The sequence below is a fragment of the Glossina fuscipes genome, unplaced genomic scaffold (assembly GCF_014805625.2).
Source record: "Glossina fuscipes isolate IAEA_lab_2018 unplaced genomic scaffold, Yale_Gfus_2 87, whole genome shotgun sequence".
Lineage (NCBI taxonomy): Eukaryota > Metazoa > Arthropoda > Insecta > Diptera > Glossinidae > Glossina > Glossina fuscipes.
Genome location: NW_023998441.1, coordinates 379134 through 404127, shown reverse-complemented (window position 1 = coordinate 404127; position 24994 = coordinate 379134). Strand labels below are relative to the sequence as shown.

The following is a 24994-nucleotide window of genomic DNA, read 5'->3' as shown; positions in this document are numbered from 1 at the left end:
CCAAGTGAACCATATGCTACACGGCAGTACGTCAACATTTACAACCAAAACTAAAGCAATCTTAGAACAGTTATTGACCGATAGTGTTTCGTTGTTAGAGTTATTTCAAACATTGGTTTACTGGGAAATGAGTAGTTGGCGTTGACGCTAAATCTGAAAATTCCTCGCTTGTTATTATGGAGGGCGTAATGGGGAAGATAAAAGAAATATTGGAAAAAAGTTTCCTTTTAATTACCGCCAAAAATCGACCATCCACGCTACTCTAATATTAATTCTAATCCAGTTTCATTACTGCATCCAACAAACTTTGAAAAACTCAGTCATAGCATTTGCAGGAGTCCGCCTATTTTGTGACTGTTAAAATATTTCTACATTTCGAAGGTTCACATTTAGTACGAATAACCGAATCGAATCTTGAAATTGCCTACGGAGAAAATTATTAAAAATTATTTTAGATGAAACCGTGACTATACACACTTCGCTTGGAAGGTTTAAACAGAACGCTAGGACAATGTTAATATCGATTTTTGAAATTTTTATTGAAACATTTAATTAGTATGCACCATCAAATGTTTTAATAGGAATCAAGCAATTTGTGGCTGAGTCTTTATCCGTCAATTTTTCAATTCATGTTATTCTAGATTTAAGTTTTGTAAAAGAAAAACAGGAAACGTTAGCAAGCAAAAATCGCTCTAAAAATAATAGGCCTTTTTTGAAGATTGTAAGTAACAACTGAGCCAACAAGAAAGTAGCAAAAGTAGGAAAACGTATTTGAAATAAACCAATATATATAATAATAAGCCGATTATTTCCCCTTTCTATGCAAATGTAGATAATGTACCTAGTGACTAAGAGAAATATTGTCCTTTAAATCAAATATTTGTTGGTGATATGGAAGGAAAAAATTTCATATAAAATAGTGTACGTACAGTACATAAATAGATACACTAATATATTTAAGAATTATTTTATAGAAAAACAATAATGATAGGTCTCACAACCAGGAAATCCTAAGTTTTAAAATCAGAATGCCATTCACATATAGGAGGGCACAAAGAATATTTGATTAAGTAAAAATACAATCGTTATAATATACGTATATAATAAATAAACGTATTACAACTTTTGTATAAATAAATGATAAATCAGATTAAATTCATACAAAATTAGTTTTATTGGTTGAAATATTCCAATGTCATTTGAATGGAGTTTTACATAATTTTAAGGTAAAGTAAAAAAAGCTAAACCAGAGTTAAGCGAAACACCATGACAACGCATTACGCAAATTCAATTAAACACATAACCTGCGTGTACTGCTAAAGCAAACCAAATGGCTGGCGTTAATACAGTATAAAATTTTTTGAAAAATAACTTTTTTTAAAGTATTTTTTTTTTTTTTTGGTATGTTGAACAGAGATGGACTAAGCCAATAGATTTGTGGCTTATAGGTCCAAATAATAAACTGTTGTAATTTTTAGTCACGATTATGTATAAACCGTAACAAAAAAATAAGAGCGGCCGTAATAACTGGAGTGAGCATGTTACATGTAATTGTGTGTGCGTGTGTGTAAGGGTGCTTGTTGAGTTCTTGAAAGTCCGACAGTGTTGCAAACTTTGGCTGAAAACGAAAAGGAATGTCATGGAAATTGAAAATGATTGAACGCAAAAAAAAAAAGAAAAAACAAAAAAAAAAGGAAAGAGGAGGAAAAACAAAAATTCTAAAAGGATAAATTGGCTTTTCTAATAAAGCAAGTTAGTTCCCCGAGACGACGTACATTTTTTGCTGCAAAGAGATCGAGGAGACAGCCATATAACTTGAAGAAGTTAAAGGAATCTCTAATGCCATCAAGCCTGTGACATCTGAAGATTAGATGCTCAGCAGACTCTTTTTTTTTTTTTTTTTTTGTTTGTTTAGAGATGGATTGGACCAGTTAAGTTAATGTTAGATCCATAATCCAGAAACGAAGTTGAGAGCGATTGATGAAAAAATTTAAGCATAGGTAGACTGATGTGGCAGAATGTTCGCAATGAGAGGCTCTGTTCCGCTGTCAATCCATAAATCACCGTCCTTGTTACTGTACTGTCAAGATCCGGCTAATAATGCCGATAAAAGAAAAAGTGTAGGCGATTCGTGATTGTAATAGAAATACTAAATGTAAAATTAGAATGAAAACTCAGCTGATTTGATAAAGGCAGTCAGTTGCTTCAAATGCCTAAAGTTACCAGCACGAAAAATTTCATATAGATTGTTATACAGGTTAAATATACTGAAAGATTGTCTAAGGATGTCAAACCTCCTGCACTCAAAAATAAGGTGCTCGGCAGACTCAGTAATATTGCAATCCTCACAGATGTCAGAGGAGGAGACTTTCATCATTTTAAAATAGACCTTGTCGTAGGTGTGATTACTCATAAGACGGTGAAGAACTTTAAATTCCCATGTTGTGAATTTTCCTTTAGGTAGAAGCGTGGGTGTCAAAAAAGGGTAAATTTTGTAGAACAGCCGGTCACTTTTTTCTCTAGCTAAAACATGATACTCATCTTTCCATTCTTTTATGATGAGTTTTTTGACTAGCAGAAAAGCTTCGCTGGGGGGGTAGTTTATGGACAAAACTGTACCATCGAACCTAGCTTGACGAGCATGGAAGTCAGCTTTTTCATTGATACTAAAACCGCAGTGACCTGGGATCCAGATGATGTGGCATTTTTCAATACTTGTGTCTTTTAAAAGGTTGTAGATATCGAAGACATACTTATTGAATGGGTCTTTGTTCTTGATTAAAATTAGAACAGATTTGCTGTCAGAGAAAACTACAAATTTTTTCAGCTTAATTTCAGATGCGTGGATGATTGCTTGTCTGATGGCCAGAAGTTCAATGAAAGTGGATGATAGTTCTTGTAGAACTTTAAATTTTCCTATAAGTAAGTTTGGGTATTCAATAATTGAAAAACTAGAGATGTCCGAATTGATAGATCCATCCGTTGCGTATATTTTGAAGTTATTTTCGACGAAGTGGTTAAGTTTTTGCAGACAAGCGATTCGAAGACAAGACCCTGATCGATTTTTTTTTGAGTTTGTGATTGAATTAAGTAAGTTTAATTCAACTACGCATTTATCATGAATAATATTATTCCAGGAGGGTACTGAGTTAACTTTATTGAAGATGTTACTGAATTTTTTGAAGCAGTTAGAGTAACTACTGATGACATGATTGTGTCTGGAAGCGACCTCGTCAAAGAAGGCAGGTCTGAAGATTTTTACCTTGAAAAGTTCTTTTGCAGTTACAAGATAAATTCTCTTAGCAACGGGGAGTTCATAAGAGATGGAACGTAAAATTGATGTTGGTGTTGAGGGGGACAAATCGGTACAACGTCTTAGGATTGAGTGTTGAAAGGTTTGTATTTTTTTTAATGTATACGCAGGAGCGTTACACGATGTAGAGTAGGGATATTCAATTTTGGATCTAACAATAGATTTGTAAACGTTTAATGCTTTCCTAGGTGGGAGTCCAGTGTGAATGTTGGTCAGAAGTTTGATGACATTTGAGCCTGTGTTGCAATTTTCGAGGCTATCCTTGTAATGCTCATGCGTGGTTAAACTTGAGTTGATTATTCTGCCCAAAAATTTAAAAGAGGAAGACGGACTGATTTTTATACCATTGATTGTAATGTAAAAAATTTTTTTGGGACCCTTAGCAAAGCGAACGACTTTTGATTTTTCCGGGTTGAAAGTTAGATTTAAGTCTGCACAAAGTTTGTGAAAAAGATTGGCTTTAGTGTCGAGGTTACGGACTGCTTCCATTAATGATTTTCCAGCAGAGATGATGAGGAAATCGTCAGCATATTGAAATAAATGGGTAGAATTGTCCTGTAATTGATGTAAACCGGCTGTGTATAAATTGAAGAGAACTGGGCTGAGACAGCTACGTTGAGGTAAGCCTCCACAAACTTCGACTGTATGTGAATCTAATACGAGAGTTCTCGAGGAAAGAAAGTTGAGAACCCAATGCCTATTTTGTGTCGGGATTTTAAAATCAGATAGAATTTGGTCCAGTTTCGCTAAGTTTACACAGTCGTAAGCTTTATTAATGTCTAAGCAAAGCATGACTACCTGGTTCCCATTTGCTTTTTCATTTGCAATTGTGAAAAGGACTTCATTAAGGCACATACCGGTGGAGATATTTTTTTGGTAAGCAAAGGACCTTGACGGGAGAAGGTGTGAGTGATTCAGGAATTTTGTTAGTCTTTCTTTAATCATTTGGTTGGTAATTTTTAGAAGAACAGGCAAGAGGGATATGGGTCTGAAGTTGGTGAATATTTCAAGATCTTTTCCGGGTTTAGGAATGGGCACTATTTTAATTGTACGCCAAACGGTGGGAAACGAGTTGGTCATCCAGCGCTCATTTATAGCAGATAGCAGGGTTAGAAGGCTTGATTCCGTCATGGCCTGCTGCTGTGGACTTCTTTTTCGACTTAAGGACGTGCATGAGTTCATCAAGGGAGAATGGAGAGATGCTTTCCATCCGAGAGTTAAGTAAGGAGGTTTGGAGACCACATGTCGAGGGAACTTGAGCTTTCAGCCATTCAAGGTAGGATTTGTTGTTGAGATCATCCCAAATGGGGTGCTTGTATTTCTTTTTTGTGGTGCGATGACCATTTAAAAATTTCCAGAATGGCTTTGTATTGCTATTTGAGCATAGCTCTTCGATAACGAGGGCTCGATGGCATCTTTTGGCTTTTCTAATCGATTTCTTCCATTCTTTTTGTGATAACTTGAAATCTTCAAAATTAGAAATATTGGGGTATTTGGAAAATTTTTGTTTAGCAGCCTGTAATCTACGGAATTGTGAAGTGAGCAGCTCGTTCCACCAAGGTTTTGGTGAGTAGGAATTCGAGATTTGGATGTCGGATTTGGCGCTAATTATTTCTTGTTGAAATGAGCACTGGATAGATTCGACCTGTGGCTCAAGACATACGTGAATAAGATTATTTAGGAGTTTTTTCCTCGAGATAAAGTCATTTATCTTGCACGAGGTAATAGAGGTGGCATTAAAGAGAATAGGAAGGTGGTGGCTGTTTCCCAGGAAAATTTCTTTTTTAACCTCCCGTTTGAATGTGAGATGGGTTGCGTTAGTGAAAGTAAGGTCCAACACGCTACCACAATTGTTGGTCGTAGAGTGAAAATAGGTTGGTGAATTATCATTCAGACAATAGAAGTTACTAGCTTTAATGATTTCTTGCAAGGCTTTGCCTTTATTGTTTGACACGGAGTCACCAAAGCAAGGGTGTCTTGCATTGAAATCTCCTGCAATTATGACATTGTGGAAACTATTGAGCATATCACAGAGACGATTAAAGTCATCCCGGAAAGATTGAATGGGGATGTTGGGCTTGAAATAGCAAGCAGCAATGACGATATTAGGTTTTAGACAAGAGGTTTTGATAATGACTATGTCAGCAGTCGATTTAAATGGGATTTGTTTGAAGGATATGGCTTTTCTGGCAAGGATGGCAACACCTCCATAGCCGTCACTTCTACATTTATAAGCGGAGTTGTAATTTGAGATTTTGAAATCGGAAATTTTTTCATCGGACAGAAAGATTTCACTCAAGATGGCGAAATCAGTTCGGTTGGAATTTATGAAAAAATCAAGAGAATGGGCATTACGCCTGAAGCTTTGTATGTTATACTGTAGGAAGGACGTCATGAGAAATGTTAGAACATGATAGGGCCGACCCAGATGTACCTTGTTTTAAAAGATCAAATTTTGATTTAAGGGAACTTATTTCTGTTTGGATGGTTTTAAGCATGTCTTCTTGAGAAGAGATGGAGAGAATCTTGAAAATCTTTTCCAGAATTATCTCCATTTCAGTGGATTTATGGTAATTGATGAAAGTATGCTTTTCGGGGGGCGGGGTAGGTTTTTTTGGCTCCTGCGACTTGTTACTGTAAGTCGAGGGCGTCTTGAGAGACATTCTATGCAAGGACTTGGAAATACTTATTTTATTTTTTAAAACTGCATTGAAGTTTTTGTTAATTAAAATATTATTTGTATCAATAGTAGGGTCTCTGATATTGTTAGGAGCATTGCTGTCCTTCATTGCTGGGAAGTTTACGTCATAGTTTTCAAGTAAATTGTATGGGTTGTTAGAGAATTTCTCTTTGTATTCTCTAAAAGATAAGTTCTGGATGGTTAAAATTTTTTTTAAATTTTCCTCTTTCTTTCTTTTTGGACACTCTCGAAATGTTACGTTGTGGTCCAGCGACCCGCAACCTAGACATTTGATTGAGAGGCATGAGTCCGTAGGACAGGCCGGTGACTTGCCACAGTTCAGGCATCTGCTTTCCTTACTTTTGCAGAATTTGGCGATGTGACCAAATCGGCCGCAATTATAGCAGAGCCTGACGGAAGGAATGAAGTAGTCAACTGGAATATTGCAATAGTTGAATTTTATACTCTTGGGAATTAGTTTACCCTTGAAACCAATTTTTAGGCTGTTTGTTGGGATGAACATTTCTCTGTCTGCAGGGTCTCTTCTGAGGATTCTTGTAACAGAAATGATTTCAATAGCAGAGGTAGCTGAGTTGAGAAAGTCCTCTTCCTTAATTGAAGGTGGAATGTTTTTTACGATCCCAAATTTTTCTGTGAAAATTCTAGGGATGTAGGCCTTGCAAGACTTTGGACCAAAATCATTGTTTATTATAAAGTTGTTGGCATCAACCGCAGTGGCAAAACCAAGTTTGGCTTTGCCGTTGCTGATGGTTTTGATATTAATCAAACCATCCAATTTGAGATCTTTGATGTGTTCGAAAAAAAATAGAAAAGGTTTCTTTAGGTTATTGTTGCATACTTCAATGAATACGTAGCACTCACCGGTCGTGTCGTCACTATAACGATGTGGACTAGTTGGGTCAGAGCTCTTTCCTTTTATGGGACTACTATTATTGTTACTGTTCACAGAGCTGTCTTTATTGGGAGGCTTATTCCTAGAGGGAGCGATCGGGGACTTTAAGGAGGTGATATTGACATCCTCAGTCAAGTCTTTTACAGATGAATTGTTCTTATCAGAGATGATCTTTTTGAGACCTTCGTTCTGGGCTGTGATTCTTCTTTTAAATGAACCCTTGCTATGCGTGACTCGAACAAAATTTTCGAAATCACCATCGTTTGATAACATGTTTGAGAGTCTCACCCCCTTGAGGGGCGGGCGACTTTTAGGTTTCGTGCTAGATTAAAGGCAAGAGAAAAGGATCAACTGACTTACCGAGAAAAGAAGGGATATGGAAATCAGCCGTTTTTGGTGGAACCGACAGAGACAGAGAAGCACAAAGCCTTGTAAGTTAAAGTAGTTTTAAGAATTTGACAGGAATCGCCGCTACTTGATGTCCAATGTACGGGTGAGTTGACGAAGTGAGTCTTGTCAGGATGAGGTTGAAGACAGCAGGTGGTGCTGCGCAATTTGCGGAGAAGCACAAGGACGTCGAAGCCTTTGTTGATTTTGTTTAAATGCCGCAACTTCACTATATATATTTTCACTACTTCAAGAGTTTTCAGAAACAAAAAAAAAAGGAGAATATTTTTCCTTTTTTTGTTGAAAAAAAATTTATTTTTCAAGAATTTTCTGCAAGAAAGCGTCTTATTTCATGCAGAGTTGCCGAGCGAATGGCTCAGCAGACTCAACAACATTGCAAACTTCACAAACATCACATGGTACAGCGCGAATCATTTTTAAATAAACTTTGTCATAAGTGTGACCAAGCATGAGTCTATAAAGAATTTTGATTTCCCAGGAATTAAAAGAAGAAACAGAGAAGGGTTTGAATTGAAATGTGGGGTTTAATTTATAGAAAAGACGATTGGATTTAACGCGCGCGATTACTTTAAATTCGTCGTTTAGCTGTTGAAGGATGTGGTTGCGAATTGCCCGAATTGCTTCATTGAGAGTATATTTGATGGACAAAATTGTTCCATCAACACGAGCTCTCCCTGCATGAAAGTCGGCTTTTATATTTAAAAAAAAGCCGCAGTGGCCAGGTACCCAAACGAGGTGACAGTCATCCACTTGAGATTCGTGCAACGTCTTGTGAATGTCAAACACATATTGATTTTCTGCATCTCTTTTATTTATTAGAAGTAGAGCAGACCTGCTGTCGGAAAAAATAACAAAACGTCTGATACCATCGGAAAAAGCAACCATGATAGGATGTCGAATGGCGGCAACTCAATAAAAGTAGAGGAAAGTTCCTCTTCCACTTTGACGCGAAGTATTGTTTCAGATAGATGTTTCACGACCGAGAAGCCAGATACATTATGTCCGACGGAACCGTCAGTGGCATATATATCATATCCGTTGTTGTAATAAAAAAGGAGCGTTTCTTGGCATAACAACCTTATACTAGAGAAGTTAACATTTTGTTTTGAGGTAGAGATTGGTTCGAGAATGTTCATGAAGACTTCTCTGAATCTAACTTATCAAAAATATGACGAAGTTTTTGATAGCAAAAAGTATAGCTGCAAGTGACAGTGTCACTGAGAGATATAATTTCCTGAAAAAAGGCAGGATTTATCATCTTGACTTTAATTAACTCCTTGGCAGTGCAAAAAAGGGCTCTTTCGGAAACTGGCCATTCACCAGATATAACATTGAGAATATGTTGAGGAGTTGAGGGGGTCAGTCCAGTACAACGCTTTAACATTCGGTTTTCAAATGCTTGTATACGTTTTTCAATATATTTTGGGAAATTGCAACATGTGGAATGTCCAAATTCAATTTTGGACCTGACTAGAGATTTGTGAACGGTCAAAGCATTTTTGGGAGGCAAGCCTGCCTGATTGTTTGTCATGAGATTGATGATGTTGCATCCAGACTGACAATCTTTGAACGCCTTTTCATAATGCCCACGAAGGGTTAAGCTGTCATTTAAAATTCTCCCAAGAAATCGAAGAGATTTTACCTGATTAACTTGGGTATCTTTGATAAGAAGTCTGATTTCACATTTAGAATCTTTGGCAAAATAAATAGTGTTTGTCTTGCTGGGGTTAAAATATAAATTAAGATCAGCGCATGCATCGAAAAACAAGTTCGCTTTCATCGAGAGGTTATTGACAGCTGCTGGAAAAGATGAGTCCGCAGATACGATTAGAAAATCGTCTGCATATTGAAAAATGTGAGTGTTGTCATCTTGAAGATCATGCAAAGAAGCTGCGTATAAATTGAAGAGTATGGGGCTTAAACAACTGCCTTGTGGGATACCACCGCATATTTCAACTTTTTCGGTACCCACCACCAACACACACTTGGATAAAAAATTAAGTATCCACAGCCGCATTTGAAGAGGAATCGAAAAGTTTAGGAGAATTCTACCAAGGTTAATCAAGTTGACACAGTCATAGACTTTGCTGATGTCCAGGGAGAGCATGACAACCTTTTTCCCTGCTTTTTTTAAGCTGGCTATGAGAAAACACAGTTCATTAACGCACATATTCGTAGATTTGCGTTTTTGATAGGCGTAAGACCGAGCTGGAATAATGTTGTTAGTTTTCAGGAAAGCAGTTAGTCTCTCCTTAACCATGAGGTTGATGGTCTTTATGAATACAGATATTAGTGAAATTGGTCTGAAGCTACTTAAATCATTTAAGTCTTTACCTGGCTTGGGAATGGGAACTATTTTTATGCATCGCAAATCTGAGGGTATAAAGTTGATGGACCAGCAGTTGTTAATTGCATCCAAGAGAATGCTAAAGCTTCCTCCAGACAGTGCTCTGAGCGTGTCATACTTGACTCCATCACAACCTGCAGCAGTAGCTCTCTTTCTGGAATGTAAAACATACATTAGCTCAAGCAATGAAAAGGGTGTGTTACTGATACTACTAAAAGGAATTGAAGGCATTGTAATAGGATTAACAATTGGAACGTAGCTCTTGAGCATATCTAAGTATTTTTTATTATCACGGTCATTCCATACAGCACAACCGCTTAATTTTCGAGTAGAATGTCGAAGACCATTGATATAATTCCAGAAGGAACGTGGGTTGTCGTTACTACATAACTCTTTAATAGCGATGGCTCTATGTGCTCTTTTCGCCTTTCTAACTGCAGACCTCCATTCTTTCAGTATTTTCATGTATTCAATGTAGTTGGCTGGATTGGCATATTTACTCATTTTTTTTCTTGCAGCTTGGTATTTGCGGAAAAGTGTTGACAGGGAAGGATTCCACCAAGGTTTAGGTGAGAAGGACTCAATGTCAGGGAAGTTGGTTCTAGCAGACATGATCACAGACTGAAAGGCACTTTGAATTGATGATAAATCAGAAGGAAGATCAACTTTAGACAGACGGTCCATAAGGAAGTTGCGTGAAATGAAATTTTCTATTTTCTTGACGGAATTGTTACAACTGTGGAATATAATGGGGGAGTGCTGACTTTTGCCAATGGAAACATTGGACATGTTCCAGTTGAAAGATAAAATAGTTGAGTTCGAGAAAGTTAGATCCAAGACACTGCTCGCCGTGCGACCGCTCCGGTTACAGTGAAAGGTAGTATTGCCATTATTTAAGACACTGAAACTGCTGGAATTGATGGCATTTACAAGGATTTTGCCTTTGTTGGTAGAGACTTGATCGCCATACAGGCGGTGTCTTGCATTGAAATCTCCAGCTAGAATCACATTTTGTTCACCGTCAAGAAAGTCGCATAATCTCTGAATCTCATCACGAAAGGTTTGCACATCAAGACTGGGTGGAAAGTAGCATGAGGCTATGAAAAGATTCGGTTTCATGTTGATGGTTTTGATGATGATGATGTCAACGGCAGAGTTATAGGGAATACGTCTGCAATTGACACCTTTCTTAACTAATATACTAACACCACCATGGCCATCACTTCGGCATTTGGTGGCTGAGGCATAATTCGAAACTTAAACTTCGAAACAATTTTCATCTTTCAGAAAAACTTCACTTAAGATACAAAAATCGATCTTGTTTGAGTTTTCTTCTTTTTATTTTTTAATAGAAGCTGTACCAATTAATTTTTTCTTTCAATCGCCACCAAAGCTGGAAATAACTTCTTTATTCATATTTTGGCGTTAGTTGCCAAGAATTGCTTTTTGTTGGACAGGCAGCCAAGTTGTGAATTTGAATGTTGAGTTTTGGATATTAAGTGGAGACGTTCGCGTTCTAAGCATGCCATTTTTTAAGCGAGATATTGTTGAGTTGAAAAGTTGCACGGTGAAGTGTTGTGAGATTATACGCGATTAAAATGATAAGAGAAAATTTTTGGGCTAAGAACTCTTTTTCATAAAAACTCTCCAATATGAGCTTTTAGCTTAGTTATCTTGTTTCGCCTCCTTTTTTCCTACAAAAGCATGCAACCATGCGTTGACAGGTTTGTTAAATTGTTGAACGAAAAGGACGCTAATTGCGGGAGCAGTGTTGACTCTATTTTCGTCCGTTTTTTGCTGGTCTTGTGATTCGGTACGGGAAGAGGAGAACGGCGATAGGAATAAGAAAGAGGTGGTTGGATTTAATAGAAAAGAAAACTAAGTTTCGTTTTGAGAAAAAAAGAAAAAGATTTTTGGTTGCAAAACAGGAAAAATTGAAAGTTTGATGGTCCTGACATCTGCCAGGAAGAGAAAGTACCTAACTTAAAAACAGAAAAGAAACAAAAAAATATAAAATAAACAAAAGCAGCTGGTTCAGTGAATGTCAGGTTAGTGACAATTTTCGATGAAATATCTATAAATAGACATTAATATGAATGAAAGTTACGTTAAGCGCAAACGACGCCTAACAAAAATAAAAAGATTATTGAAAATGATAATTAAACTGAGGAATGTACACAATATACAAGGTGTTATTGCTATGCAGCTTTATTTTTTTATATATATTTTTATGTATTTGTTATATTACAGTAGCTTTAGATACAAGAGGACTTAGATAGACTTACTTGTGCATTGGTTAAATATAATTGGCATAATGGTGTGGTTACATAAAACTAAGTCTGATACACACATACGCCTGGTTACATAAAATCCAACCAGTGGCGACAACACCAACGTAGAGCCCATAAAATGGTTACAAAGGACAAACGGTTTCCAAATTTTTGTCCCAAAAACGATTAGAACTAAAAGAAACATTCATGCATTACCCTTATAATAACGAACGGATGGACGAAAGCTACTTACCGAAAGGGGAACCCCGTAAGCCCTGAGCCAATCTATACGTTACTCTACTTATGGCCCTCTTCGAACCATGATTTGCAATGGGAGACCTCGAGATTAGGTGCGATGATCCCTTTTATCCAGATTCGACTCATAAAGCAAAAAAATTAGCAAATTTTTATATTTTTCCTTTTCCTCCAATTCATGTCACTTTCAATAACAAAAACAATATTAATATATCTGTATTAATTAAAGATTAAATAATTTTTAAATATATATGTACGGGTACTTAAATTATGACGTTAACCAATTATAGATATTAATAATGTTGTAAGGAAGCGTTTTTGCTTCCTTACGAAATACAAGTCCGTCCGCTTAAAAGTCCACCCGCACTCCGCAACCAGCAAGTCCGTTCTGGCCACGCACATCGTTCTGTGAACAATACACGAGCAGCCCCCTCCAACTTCAAATGCTAAATCACAAATGATACTCGCAAAGTTAACATCATTAAAACACACACCTATGCGTGAAAAATCAAAATCTCAAAACACACACTAACTTAAGATCATAAAAACACCCACCTATGCTTGTGAAATAAAAAGAATCTCAAACACACACTAAATGTGCTCATACTTGTATAAGGAGAAAATGTTTAGACACATGTTGCACAGGCTTACGCGAGTTAAACCATAGGAACACACACGCCAGCACCAAACGAAGGGTAAAGAGGATGAAGGGAACTTGTATGAAATGGCTCGTAGGCATAGGACATGTAAAACCATACAACAACAAACGAACTTAGGTAATATTTACACAACCGTCAAAGTGCAGAATAGGTATGAATAAGAACTGTCCGGCACAACCCAAAGCCTTAGAACTTGTGAGCCAAGTCAACCACAGGCATAAAACCATATGCAATAAGTACAACAGCTACAGGAAGAAATCTGTATACCTTAAGATTGTATAAGCGAACGATGGAAAAGCCACATCATATGTATTACTGTATAAATCCCGCTAGGTCATTTAAGCTACGAAATGCATACGCATACTCGCTCATGCAAACCCACGCATAGCATTTTATAGTACTGTTAGGTCATAGTAACATACAGAAATATGTATGCCTTAAAAACTGTACAAGCGAACGATAGAAACGCTTACATATTAGGCATTACTGCATAAACTCCGGTAGGGTATATAATCAGGTAGAAGCCCTTATGTTCTACAACGAATTTACGATCAGACAAAACAAATAAACGTTAGAGTCACACATAGCAATGCACACAAACACACACACAATATCACACACGAAAAGAAAAACAAGCATATGCAAACACAGTGCACAAGCACTCATATACCTAACGGTGACTGGATCACGCGATTTGGTACCTGAGTGCTTAGCGAGTAAACACTTGAACAAATATAGTAATAAGCTTTATGTAAGTTGGTTTTAAGTTGTGCATAAGTAGGATCTTACAAGTCGTAGCTGAGGTTGGGACTGCAGCCAACCTAAGCTAAGCATACACATAAGCATTTGTAACCCATAGAACCTGTTGGCAATAGGACAAGCGAGCGAGACTCAGGCTATAAAAGAACAGCGCATCGCACAGACTCGTTCATTTTGGTGTCATAGCCGTCTAGGTAAGTACCCTCAGACAGATTAACAAGTGACCGGTACAAGAGTTTTTTTTTGACTTTACGGATAGGGGTTGCGCTGGTTAGTATTAATCGCCATCCCTGAAGGACTGAGAGACGTTTTTTTTTACTATTTTATTTCTGGACTCACACACCAACCAGGGACAACAGTCGGGCCAAGGCAGCTATGACACTGGCAAAGTTTTCGGTTCTTTCTTCCAGCGCCCCGCGATATTTAAATCGTAACAAAAATCCTAACGTCATAAGTAATTAAGTAAAACGGTAATAACGCGACAAGTCGGGTCACCGCGCTGGTTCCTTGCCCCAGCCATTTTCTACAAACATTGCTTTACTTCCGTTCCGTAAAGTGGAACCAATAAAGCCTGGAAATTATACACCATTCCCGCCGAAGGTCCGGATTATTTTTCTAAATTTTCTTGCAACGAACCTTGGATTGACTGAGTCATACCCCGCCTGAGGAAACTCGTTACAATGTATACACAAGATAAATATGAAGAACAACTTGCGATGACGGTTGGGTGCTATCGGAGATGATGATATAATTAATATTGTGGATGATATAGATGATTTAGAAGCGTGATTGTATATTATAATATTTGTTACAAATACAACAATGTAGTAGGTGATTTTGTTAATCTCACTCGTTGAGAACGTTTATAACGGGACGAAAGAAAAACGAGAGAACTGAACGAAATGAAGATAAGAGCGTAAATGATTTTTTAATTTTTTTTTTTCCAAGGAAAAATTCTGAAATGCTAAGTAGCTTGCAATTGATATTAACTTGAAAGAAGCAATAACTAAACAAAAACTTGAAAAGAGATAAAAAGAGGTAAAATAAGAGTGCCCAGAAAGTTATGAGTTATAATTGAATAACATGTTCTTGTTTTCTATTGGAAATCTGTGGAATTTGATTAGAATCATGGCGTACAAAAAAGCCATCAACAATGAATAATAAACTCCCGAGTAATTTTTGTTAACTGTGATCAGAAGACAGAGTACAGCAATATCGATTTAGAGTTTTTTTTTTAAATAGATAGACATTGATGGGAAACTATAAAAAATTTGCTTATTTGTTAATAACATTTCTTTTTAGAAAACATCAAAAAATTGCTTTGCAATTATTATTAAAGTAGTGCCTGTAATGTTGGTTGTGAAAGTGACTATTTAACTTACCTACGCACAACAGTATATATCTTAATTTCAAGTAAATAACAAAAAATTGAGAAATAATTTTTGTTGTTCTAATGGTTAGTTGCGCACGGTACGAGAAGAAAGTACCGAACGCCATATTGAAAAAGTTGAAAATTTTAATAGATTGCGAAGTTTTCTGTTGAAGGCTGAGTTGCTGGTTTACTGTGACACCTTTTATTGTACGCAAGTAAAACAAAAAATTATTTTGAAAACACCCAAAGAAAAAAGTGTAATGGAAAAGCAACAAAAATTATATTTAAAGAAACTAAGGAAATATTTTTATATCTTGACGAAATGTAGTGAAAAATTCCTAGAAGCAGGCAAATAAAATAAAGAAAAAAAGATTTAATAATTTAATAATTTAATTTCAACAGCTATAGTCAGGATGTGCACCATTCACCACAATACTATTAGTATGTACAATCACAATACTATTAGTATGTATGTAAGAGGCAGTCATAGTAAAAATATAACCAACAACTTGAAGTTGAAGTTATCCAAAGTGCCAAGTTTTTCTTTGCTTCTTTTTTGGTATCGTTTGAAGGTTTGAGAAAAAATATAATAAGATCGTAATAAAGAAGAAGAACGGAGAAACGAGAACAAGAAAAAAGAAAATGTATTTAAAGGTGCTGAAGGAAGCCATTGCGACACCTGTTGTAGAGTGTGATTAGCAGTAAACAAGAGAAATACGGATGGCTATCTTTGACCTATTTATACAGAGGCTTATATAGCTTGTATGCATGTGTGTGTATGTATAGTCGCTACTGTAATTTTGTTTGCATATTATCTATTATCACTTTGTTTTATAAAACAAACGACGTAAACAGATTTGTGTAAGATAAACTTCTTTTGAAAAATTAAAGAGCACATCTATGTATAGTCGGCACAGGCAGAATTTGGTAATAAAAGCATATATGTGACGATTGACTAAAAAAGTACATTTTTAGAATTTAGAAGTGATGTATTATTAGAATAGAAGTGATGTGAATGTAATACATGTTTGTGGAAAAAAAAATTTAAAAAGACAAAACTATGGTGTTTTATTTGAAACAAAAATGGTGTTGCAATTCTGACAAATGCAATTTTGTAATAACAATAATCTCAATTTAACATATTAAAACGTGTTGGTCGCCGTAAGCAATAAAATATGTAAGAATAAATTCATGTGAAACTAAGTACATACTATCTACATAGATACGAGTGCAGGCTGATATTTACTTGATAAATTCAAATATAGTCGCATAACAAAAACCGTTCCAAAAATTTTATATGTTAATTATAAATAGTTGCCATACAAACGCGGTCGCTTGCGGACGCATCAAACATCTTCGTCACTATGATCATCAAACATAATCATTATTATAATCAACATCATCAACATGCCAGCGTCAGCAGCATACTCAGCACCATTCGGTTTTTATATCACAAGTACTCTTTGCACACATTAGCGTAAATGTTTATGTAAACATTTATTTAAAGTGCAGATGCCTAGAAGAGTGGCACAGTAGAAAGCTCATAGATAAACAGTTAAAAGACCGAAGCAACTTTGCAGGGAATCGCAAAGAAACAATACAAGAGTTCGTACAATCGTTAAGCTTTTTTGTTATTCTTTTGTTAATTTTGAATTTGAATTACTTTTGAATAAATATTTAATTTTAACATGGATGTAACCATTCCTTACATTTACATATAAAGTATTTTTTTTATCATTATTTTAGTTTATTAATTCAACCTTCGCAATTGTGTGGCAAACTTTATCCCGATCTCTATGATTTCAGCTTTTTGAAAGTTATGAACTTCATGACTAAAGAAATGCTCGCATGTTTTCTTAATGCATACAACTTATGTCCCTTTGTCTATCAAAGAGAAGTCAACCAACATGCGCGTTAATAGACTTTCCATTTTGATAAATGCCGAGGAAAGAACGGGAAAGAAAGTTGTATGCTTACCATTGAACATCAGCAAGCCTAGGACTATGTCCATCTCAGAACAATTGCAAGAATTCTAATAAACTTTGAAATTCCAGTTTATCTGATTTTATATTCTTAATTTCTGATTATGGGACCTGATTCAGTTGCCTAAGTTACATCGTTTTCAAATCGAGTTATAACAGCTGCAAAATGGCAAAGTGCGTATCGTGCTGACGATTTTCTTATAGCCTCGGTGGGTTGTCCTCCAACAAGGTCGTTGAGCGTCTGTAATGAGGAACGAATTTAAGTTAAATTTTTCCTCTAACCTAGCAAGACTAATATGATATTTTTCGACAAGAGATATAGCAAAGTTGTCATCCTGTCAATCAATAGTATCAACATCAAGTGGAAAATGTCCTTTCAATTCCTCGGGTTAACTATCAATCCAAGCTTATCTTTCCGGAACCACTACGGCATGCCTTTCAAAAATTTCTAATGTAAAGTCAACTTGTCAATGTGGGGATGCCGCTAAAAAAGGGCTAAGGGTGCATAAATCTTTGCTACTTTCGAAAATTTCTTTTAAGGGAAAATTGGCCTCATTCTTGAACGCTTAAATTCGTCTGTTGTTGACGATTACGAAGGTTAACGACTGCGTAGGGTGGTCATTGGAATAGTCGTTAATTCTTTCTACGCACGTGATTTAAACTACTGAAACTATGAATATTGGCGTATGACTTTACAGTTATTAATAAATTTAAATAAAAAAAAGTAAATACAAAATTGAATTCGCATACTCAACTGCATGTAATTTTCTCGGGTTTATGTTGTAACGAGTTTCCTTAGGCGGGGTATGACTCAGTCAATCCAGGATTCGTTGCAAGAAAATTTAGAAAAATAATCAGGACCTTCGGGGGGAATGGTGTTTAGTTTCCTAGATTTATTGTTTCCTCTTTACTGGATAAAAGTACAGCAATTTGTGTAGAACTGGGCTATGGCAAGGGAAAGGAACGAGCGAAGTGACCCGATTTTGTTGCGTGCTTACCGTTTTATTTTCTTTTCTTACGACGTTAACTTTCACTTTTTGTTCGCTTTTAATATCGCAGGGCGTTGGAAAAAAAGAACCGGATACGTTGCCAGTGTCATAGCTGCCGCCGGGGTGTCCCCGTTTCGCTACTCGTCGGTAAAGACAAAATATTCTTCAGTCAGCTGGTACATCCCTCATCCATAATGTCAGTTGTCCCGCACAGTCTTTCAGGGATGGCGATTTATACCAACCGTCACATCCCCTATCCGTAATGTCATTTGGCCTACAAAGTCTTTCAGGGATGGCGATTTATACCAACCGTCACATCCCCTATCCGTAATGTCATTTGTCCTACACAGTCTTTCATGGATGGCGATTTATACCAACCGTCACATCCCCTATCCGTAATGTCATTTGGCCTACAAAGTCTTTCAGGGATGGCGATTTATACCAACCGTCCAAAAATAGATTTGTCATATTGTCTGTAACCGCTTACCTCCAGGCAGCTATGACACCGAAATGAGCGAGTCTGTGCGATGCGCTGTTCTTTTATAGTCTGAGTCTCACTCGCTTGTCCTATTGCCATCATGTGTGTTTACATGCGTTTCGAGGTCCTATGCTTATGTGTATGCTTAGCTTAGGTTGGCTGCAGTCGCAACCTCAGTTACGACTTGCATGATCCTACTTATGTACAACTTAACCGACTTACATCTAACTTATTACTATGTTTCTTCAAATATCTACTCACTAAGCACTCAGGTACCAAATCGCGTGATTCGATCACCGTTAGGTATGTGAGTGCTTATGCACTGTGTTTACATGTTCCTTGTGTGTTTCTACATGTGCGATCGTGTCTCTGTAAATTTTGTGTATGCAGTTTATGCATTGTCGTATGTTCTTATTATTTTCTTTTCCTACCTAAGTTCAATTCTGCTTGTTTTGTTTACCCTAACGGTGCTGCGCATTTTTACACATAGAGATTCTCGCTGAAGTTTGTTTTGCATGCATGGATTTTCTACCTAAGTTCAGTTCTTGCATGTTAAACATTTTGGGATTTTACTTGTATTTATACTTTGAATTTTATTTAGCCTTTGAGTTCTTAAACATTTCGAGATTCTACTAGTATTTATACTTTGAGTTTTATTTAGCCTTTGAGTTCTTAAACATTTTGAGATTCTACTTGGGTTCTTAACATATTGATTTCTTGCATCTAAGTTTTCTTTTATTTGGGTTCTTGGCTCTGCTATCAAATATTTTGAGGTTTTGGAATCTAAGCTGTTTGTACACTGGGGTTCTTAACTTCTTGGATCTGAGCTTTTTTCCCTTTTGATTGAGTTCTTGACTCCGCTATTACATTTTGAAATTTGGATCTAAGCTTTTTGGTACACTGGGGTTCTTAAACTGTGATGTGGTGTGCTTCGTGGTTTTACAGAGGCATACTCACTATGTGCTTGTACTTTTCTCTTTACACACATGTGGTGTGTGTTTCTATGAATTAACTCACGTGGCCCTGTACAATAGGTGTTTAGACATTTTTCTCGTTACAAGGTATCGGTATATTAGTGTGTGATATTATGATTTTATCTGTACAAGGTATAGGTATACTTAGTGTGTGTTTTATGATTTTGATATTGGAGGGGGCTGTCCGTGTATTGCTCACAGAACGGCATGCGTGGACAGATCGGACTTGCTGGTTGCGGATTGGGGATAGATGTCTAAGGCGGACGGACTTGTATTTCGTAAGGAAGCAAAAACGTTTCCTTACAATGTTGAAAAAGATTGTATAGTATTGTATTGTGAAATACTCGCTTATCCGTCTTAAAAACATTGTGTTATAATGGGCTCGAGCTCTATCATAACAAATCATTTGAAATAAATGCTGCCTACGGTAATCACCGCAACACAGCTCTGCCAAACGACTCTTGATGATAGTGAGTGTTCTTTAGAGGCGTGGTTAATTACACCTAATAAAAGTCCAGTTTACAGAATTAAAAAGAAATACAGTGGTATTCTTGGCAAAGCAAGGAACATTGTTCCATACGATACAATAATTAATAAAAGTATTGATATATCTTTGAATTACAAGTTCTTTGGTAAATCAAGCGGGAGAAAGAATATTTAGCGGAAAATGCTTTACTGGAACGAAAACAGCTATAATACCATGCATAATGCTGTAAAAAGTCTTTTCAAGAAGAGAAAATTTAACGTACTTGGTTAGAAGCAATATGTTCTTCCACTTGCTTATATAGTGGAGTTTTTTGGATTGATTCAGCATTTATGAGAGAGAATGCTGGACAGATACATCGTCGTAGTAGCCAATAGAGAGAGACATAAAACAAAGATGTTGCCGCAACATTTGTCTAGCGGATTGGTTACTGAAGCCAAATAGAAGAAGTATTGTTACATCTCCGCAGAATTTTCAAGGCGAAAGTGGTAGGTGAAAGTCACACATTACGTTAAAAAGTCGCTAAATTTTAATTTACTAGATATGTTCAAAAATGTGAAACTTACTTTAAGTATATAAGCTTATACTGTACAGCAAAAGTCTGGCTGATGACTAATGCGAAAGCATAATAAAAACACTGAGTCAATGTCTGCATTGTTGGCGTGACAAATCCAGAGACTCGGCACTATTATTATAGGATTAAATATCATTTTTGGATGAACTATTCTTTAAGTCAGGATGTAAACGATTTTCAGTTCTAATAAACTCATCAATATGACGAGACGTGTTTCATTAGTTTATATCAAGAACAGGTAGTGAAGGAATGTATGTATAGGAGTCACCTTAATTGCATAACATTCATATTCGTTAGCTTCATATTAGAAGTTAAAAAATTACATAACATATGATGTTCGTTCCGTTTGCTTACAAACACAATCCTGTAGCATTGCAGAAGGGTTGGTGAATTCAACAACGAAAATATTTAGCGGGTATGGGAGATTAGGATGCCTCGAAAAAGAAAAAAAAAGTAGAAGAAGAGGAAGAACGTGAGATGATGGGAGAAAAAAAAAACATGCAAATTTAGAGAAAAATAAAGTTATTGCCTGAAATTTAAGGATCCTTTTAAAAGATTATTGCGGAAGTATTAATAAAAATATCTATTTCCCTAAGATAAATTCGGACGAAAGGAAAATTTTAAATCCTTTGAGTAAATTATTTAAAAGGAACCGAAAATATTAGTTCGAACATGAAAAAATATTATTATTGAATATAGCAGTTATTTCTTTAATGCTCAAGAAGTTTAATGAATAATTCTATTGCTCGCATTAATGAATGTATTAGAGCTCAATGTAGAGAGCTTTTCCTTACGAAGAGAAAATTAAGCTTATTGTATATTTTATTGTAATTAATTGTATTGAAAATTGTTTTAAAAATATAGCTTTGGAACAATCAGCAGAAACCCTCTAAAGGAAATTTGCTGGTTAAAAGCATCTTTGTAAAATGTCTGAAAAATCGGTTCAGTTGTATGTCCTATGCTAAGTCGTCAAATACAATTTATTACCAGAAGGAGACAAAAATAATATCATATCGGAAGAAAAACGATGTACTCTGCAATTGAGATAAATCAGTAATGAACATACAAACGGTAAAAATGTTTGTTTTTTTATCGACAATGTTTTTACGAAGATAAGTACATTTTAACACGAAGTTGTACTTGTATCGCATATAAAAAGCTTTCGATTCATTTATAAATTAACAATAATACGATTTTTCGTTTTAAATATTGAAATGATAGATACGATAGACACTGAGTTTGATGCTAATATCTAAAATTTACAAGTAAAATCTACTATATTTATAGAAATGTAAGAAAAGTTACACCAAAAAATCCTGCACCAAAAACCTAAAAAACCTACACCAAAAAAACCTACATCAAAAAATCCTCCACAAAAAAACTGAAAACGTACACCAAAAAGCTAAAAACCTACACCAAAAAATCCCACACCAAAAAATCCTGCACCAAACAACTAAAAACCTACACCAAAAAACCTACACCAAAAAATCCTGAACCAAAAAAACCTACATCAAAAAATCCTACACAAAAAAACTGAAAACCTACACCAAAAAACTAAAAGCCTACACCAAAATAACCTACATCAAAAAATCCTACACAAAAAAACTGAAAACCTACTCCAAAAAATCTTACACCAAGAAACTAAAAACCTACACCGAAATATCTTACACCAAAAAACCAAAATCCTACACCAAAAAAGCCTACACCAAAATATCCTAAACCAAAAGATTATACACGAAAAAAATAAATATTTTAAATGCGCCCCTTGGAAGCATATTGCTCATACTCGCATGTACAACTAAAAGTAAACGATGCTAAAGTTAAATTATCGATATAATTAAATTAAGATCATCGCCAGCTATTTCATCGTCATTAGGGGAGGTGACATTTACATAAATATGGGAAGGGGAAGTTGGAATGGACGGGCAAAACAGTTCATTTGATGATACGTCATCTGACATATCAGTATATTTCCTCTACTGCCTCGTTCACGGGCACAGCCACATCATCCACATCATCATTTCTATTGTTATTGAATTTGCTTTAGCATCGTATGTTCCATATACGGTATCAGCGGTTGTAGCAGTCACGTCATTAGTTAAACATGTTAAGCCTTCATTTTCTAATGTGATGTCCGATGCATGTTGAGGGTAACCTTTTATGTCTGCGATTTATGCCGCCGCAGTTGTCGTTTTTATCTTGGTTGGATTCTGTTGTAGTCCCCACCATTGATCCAAGCAATCGCTGTGTTCCGCTTGAATTTTGCGCAATAGACTCGCTGCTCGTGCGATCGTCTGCTTCCAGGACTGCGGTGATATGTGCGAGCAGGCTTTCAGCAAGTTCTTCAAAGCTTCCGGCATCAAATTCTTTATTGTCGACAGACTGATTGTCGATTTTATTGTCGGACAACAACTTATCTTGTACTGTAGGCAATGAGCTATTATACGCCAAGTTGACGCTACATTCTGAACCTGTTTCAATTTTAACAATGCCAATGCCTCCTGCGGTGACTGTGAGTCCTTGGAACCCTTCTGTTGAGGGTAAGCATTTTTGGATACTGCTGATCCATTTAATAAAGATTCACAGCCAATGCAGGTAGCAATTTTGTGTTGCATTTGCTGTTGTTGTGCTTGCAATAACTGAACCTGCCGTTTCAATTGCTCAACTTCTGCATCGAGTTTTTCATTTTTTCCAGTCGTTCGCAACCTCTGGCATTTATTTTCTAAAATTGCGCTTTTCTCAGTCATTGCGTTAATTATATTAATTAAAAAATTTACTTCTCAAGGTTATACTTTGTTATTTTCAACTCACTTCCTTTGTATTTTTTCTTCCCAAGATAAGTGATCCAGCCGTCCCTTTTTAGCTTACGTGAAAACGAGGCTATCGACTTCAAATTTGGCAGAAACATTGGATGTTCTTGCACGCAAATTGAAACTAAAAATGGGCCACATCCGCCGAAGGACACACTTACAGCAATACTTAAAGTGACAACATGACTGTTTTTCAAACGAAATAAAAAATTGGTTTTTTGCTCGTTGCTTATAAACTATAACAGATAAATCTACAAAAAAGTGGAATTCGTATTTTATGGGCGATGCTGAAGAACGTGCAAGAAGTGGGCTAACCTTCCCAATATAGTTTATGAAAAATTGATTTTTGTTTTATTACCTCTATAACGCGTGGAAGCGAGCCTTAAAGAAATCCTCAAAGTGTATAGATTCTTGGCCACTTCCAGTAAAGCATGTGCGTCTGTTCTTTTCTCCATGTGTCCGTCTGCGCAATTGCAGATGTTTAGGTTTTGGACTAGCTATGGCCGAGCTAGCAATTCACCACCGCTAGGCGAAAAAGAACAAGCGATAACTAGTTAATGAACAAGTTATTTTTTGTACCAACATTTTTACATTATTTACAATTTTTGCAAGCTTTTTGCCATAATTATTTATTCTATTGCTAACGGAACGAAAAATAAAAAACAAATTTTGCATATTTAATTGTTCTTTTTTTACGACATGCTTGACTGGCCAAAGCGGTTAGATTGTATGCATATTGACAAGTTGGAAAACTATAAACGTACATTATCTTTAATGATCGCGGTTTTATTTCTCAGTTTATTCACAAAAGATATTATTTAGGGTTCATTTTTAACAACCAGAAAACTTCTTCCTTCTTCGCAAGTAATCCTTTTTCTCTAACTTCACAATTTGCGTTTATCACTCTACTTTTATTAGCCCCAAACTTATCAGCTAATAGAGATACCAAAGCCATATATTACTGTTTTTGGTTTCTCACTACTATCACCCTGCTAGTCGCAACCTGTTTGGGCGACAGTTTTCGTTAATGTGTTAAGTGCAACCTTGACTATCCCTGCCGTAAAATGAACAAAAGTGCCAAATAAGAAAAATTTTCTTTTGTTTTCACTACTCTTTAATGTAGACATGGGCATTTCCTTATGATCTGCGACATTTATTAAGGCCGAGCATCAGGTTCAATATAATGGTTAGTTGATGAGTGCAGATCTATGACAATTGCTGAGCGAATATATTTCAACCACATTTTCGGCTACTGTGTTTGTGCCCGTCAGTTGCGTTGCTTTACCGGTATAAGGGACGGAAGGAGTAATGGTGTCTAGAGTTTTGGAAACTCAAATGTAAGTGCTCAAGTAGACTACAGTTAAGTTAAGATTAATTTAATAGTAAATATTTCAACTAATTCAGGTACGTTAAAATTCATTTAATATTCCCTGTTTGCGTTGTTACTGACAAGATGACATTTTGTAATTCAGCCATGGCTAGTGAACAACTCAAAAGAAATAGCGGTGGAAGAATTGTTCTATTTTGGGGTTAGTGCATTGGATTGGTAATATCCTTGTGTAAATCCTTGTCTGCCTTTGTCTGAACTTTTTGTATTTATCACAATTTGCTTTGTTCATTTTTTGAATTGAATTGAACATTTCCAAAGTGATCGCCAGCAAATCACGAACAATAATTGCCTTCAATACAGCGCCTATAAAGTTCAAATTTTTAAGAAGACTATGATG

The 24994-nt window shown here is 36.1% G+C and overlaps 1 protein-coding gene across 1 annotated transcript in view; it reads left to right on the top strand.

The window, feature by feature from the left end:
- The window catches only part of LOC119638316, a 50772-nt gene extending 26006 nt beyond the window's left edge, over positions 1-24766 (top strand). Inside the window, exons 6-7 of the transcript XR_005247422.1 lie at positions 24391-24604; positions 24672-24766. The gene's annotated coding sequence lies outside the window, so the exon portion shown is untranslated. The remainder of the gene's footprint in view (positions 1-24390; positions 24605-24671) is intronic.
- The last annotated feature ends 228 nt before the right edge of the window (positions 24767-24994 follow it).